Genomic DNA, 3,755 nt, shown 5'->3' with positions numbered 1-3,755 from the left:
GGGGGTGCAGCGAGCAGCAGCTAGTTTTTATCCTATCATGCAGCTTTGACATTTTGCAATACAGATGTACCTTGAGTTGGTGTCGTGGCAGTTGGTCTCTTTCACTGAAACCGAGCTGAGTGATCGAGTCGTCGTGTGTTTTAAAAAAAAAAAGACAAAAAAATAGGTAGAAAGTAGGGCTGGTCGATTATGGCAAAAATCATAATCTCGATTTTTTGGGTCAATAATTTTAAATGCGATTATTCATTCACTTTGAAAACATCCATTTATTGGAGAAAAAAGTGTGTTGATTACCCTGAACTTTAAGTATAATTCAACTGAAAAACCCACTAAAAAAAAAAGTAATTAAAAAAAATAAATAATAATAATTAAAAAATATTCGTTTTATTTCGATTACGTTGTTTTCGTAATCGTTGCAAGCCATAATCGTAATCGCGATTAAAATACGATTAATTGAGCAGCCCTATAGAAAGTGTTTTTACCAAAATGCATTTTGTCGGTGTAGCTTGAGCCTGAGATTTACGTGTGTGTGCCCTAATGAATGGATGTTTAACGTGTGTGTTTAAGGGTTCGAGGCTCGCTGTAGGTTAACAGCAGTGCTTATACAAACACAAAGCCAAAAAAAAAGGGATGAAAAAAGGAAAGGAGAGGAGGAGGAGGAGGAGGAGCTGCGCTTTGTACCTGAATCTCCACCTGGCGCAGAACAAAAAAAAAGCATGTTTCATCATGGATTCAGGTTTCTCCGATTGAAAGGCGATACAGGGAGGCTTTGCATGATGTGAGTCTGAGCTGTGACTATCTTCTTCTCAACACTAACCAAGAGTCAGCTGACCTGTAGCGTGTGTCCATCCTTCAGAGGAGGCGTGATCCTCTGTTCAATGTTTACCTTATTGCCTAAAGAACAAGCACATGTGACAATAGTTATTATAGCAACAAAAAGGGTTTTGTTTTTTCCTCGGTATTGCATCCGGTTTATATTTAGGATATAGATTCATGCAGTGTTTTTTCGGCGGAGGAGAGAGAGGAGCTTGCGTATTGATCGTGTGTATTTGTGTGACAGACCTCCCCTCGTGGTTGCTATGCTGGTTGCTATGCTGTATTGCTAGAACATGTAGAACGTGGTGCGATGGAGGCAGCAAACCCCCCCTCCCCTCGCAGTGCACACACACACACACACACACACACACACACACACACACACACACACACACACACAGAGAATGACCCTCACTGTCCTTCACTGTGATAGTGAAATTAAACACAGGCTGCGTTCCAAATCACATACTTTATATATTTAGTGCATACTAAATACTGCCATATGTTTGCACTGTTGCACGCAGTACGCATAACAATCGCACAATTACTACTTTGTCCTTGCATGACTCCTCAACCCTCTTGCATATGTATCTGCTGCAAAGGATTGTGGGTCAGAAAATCTTGCTGTAAAAATGCAACTAGATGCAGAAGCTCATCCTGGTGTTTTTTGCAGCGGTGGAAAGTACATTTACTCGAGTATTTAACATTTTATGCTATTTTATACTTTTACTCCACTACATATTTTTAATGCACTACTTTTATTTAACACTCACAGGTATTTTTTAGATATAAAAACAGATAATATGCTTTGATTATATTATGCAGTACTGTAAGACGACACAGTATTTTACAGATGTCTTCATTTCTGGCTCCAGTACATGCATTTCGTTGAATATTCAGAATATCTTACGGTCATTGTATTCTTTAAGTACAATTAGCTGTAACTTGTTATGGAGTAAAATCAATAAAAAATATCCAAGTACTTCTTCCACCGCTGCATTTGACATAGTATGTGTTCTGTCATAGTAAAAAGTATGGTCGTATGGTTATTGGAACGCAGCGAGTGTCGATAAGGATCAATTAAGCGCGTGTTGTGCACTGCGACGCTGCCTCCTGTAGTGGAGTCATCTGTGATGAAGTTGTCATAGTTTACACAGGGTGTTGTCAGTTGAGATGCCTTAAGTATTTAACAATCATAATTTATTACTAACTGTAGATATCGTGGGTATGTATTTAATTTTATATAGTTTTTTGTTTTGGGAAGATGGGTGGGTGTGGGGCGACTGAATCATAATTTATTTATTTAGAAATAACACAAAAATACTATGAAAAAAAACTATTACCTCATTTTTGCATCGTTTTAAATGGGAATGCTTTGCATGCAGTTGTACTTTTCGGGACACAAAAAAAAAAAAAGAAAGCTGTTTGATCTCCACAAGCTGGCTGTGCGATGTTTACTGTCTGAGTCTCTCTCTCTCTCTCTCTCTCTCTCTCTCTCTCTCTCTCTCTCTCTCTCTCTCTCTCTCTCTCTCTCTCTCGTGGTGCTGTGGATCTTGGTTACATTCCATTCAATGCAATTTCTCCGATGCCCCATGCTGTGATGTAGTGGACAAACTGCAATGAAATGATTTTTTTTTTTTTTTTTTTTTTTTGCAGTCGTTTTAAATATGGGAACCCTCTCACTGGCAAAAAAAAATAAGATAATTTAATATTATCACTAAGAAAACTCAACTGGCTTCTTTTTATTTAACTTCCGCTCTGCTTCTCACAATGCACTATGGTTCTTAAAAACGATCATCTGTGAAGCATGTTGATTTTCCGTTTGTAGACATAACAAGTGCCTCGCTTTTAGATGTTTCCATACCACTGAAACCATTAATAACAATCAATCCATGAAGCCACCATGCCTTATTGGTTGCATTATTAATTCAAAGTGGTGAAGGAGCAACATTAGACAGTTTCTACTAAAGCCATTTTCCTCAAAACTAACTGTCCAAACTAGCTGCTGGTTTTTAAAAGTGGAGCGTTATTTATTGGAGGCATGTTTCACTGTGGGCTTTACATGTTGTTTTTATTTTACCGTCCATCTCTCTCTCAGACTCTATCCTCCGGGCAAGGATTTAAAAGCACAACCTTTTTCTAAAAATGCATGTTTTCTCAGGTTTCAATATAGTCTCAATGGTTTAATAGTATATGGTGAAAATATATACAAAGAATATAACAAAAACAAAAGAGAAAATATCCCAAAAAGTGCCAGTGAAAGGGCTGCCGCCATCTTGTATGAAACTCTGCTGTTTAGCTGTGACTGCGCAATGTTTTTTCAATATAGGATATTTTATCTGAACATAGAACTATTTATCATTAATATTAAAGCAATAGCGCATTAATGGAGATGAGTGTGTTGATGAAGAAGTGGATGAGCATATTACGTTAGATTCACATGTGGTGGAATTTTGTACTTTATTTATTATTCGTACTAATAATAACGATAATGATTTCAAGAGTTGCATTGCTAAACCCAAACTGTTCTGTTTTTTAATTTTATTTCATGGCTTGTATATTATCCTTTTGTATGTGCTCTTTTTGTAATAAATTGGATAAAATTGACTTGTTTTTATGTCTTATTTTTGTTATGATGTGGTCTCAGCTTTCCCCCGTGATAATGTCCAGGTGTATATCAGTATGTAGTGTCTCTACTTTAAAGAGTCCTCTCCTGCTGATGTTCAGGTGTATATCAGTATGTAGTGTCTCTACTTTAAAGAGTCCTCTCCTGCTGATGTTCAGGTGTGTATCAGTATGTAGTGTCTCTACTTCAAAGAGTCCTCTCCTGCTGATGTTCAGGTGTATATCAGTATGTAGTGTCTCTCTACTTTAAAGAGTCATGTTCAGGTGTATATCAGTATGTAGTGTCTCTACTTTAAAGAGTCCTCTCCTGCTGA

The sequence above is a fragment of the Notothenia coriiceps genome, unplaced genomic scaffold (assembly GCF_000735185.1).
Source record: "Notothenia coriiceps isolate Sejong01 unplaced genomic scaffold, NC01 NC01_scaffold00035972, whole genome shotgun sequence".
Lineage (NCBI taxonomy): Eukaryota > Metazoa > Chordata > Actinopteri > Perciformes > Nototheniidae > Notothenia > Notothenia coriiceps.
The sequence above is the reverse complement of the archived record's forward strand: the minus strand, read 5'-3'. Positions refer to the sequence as shown.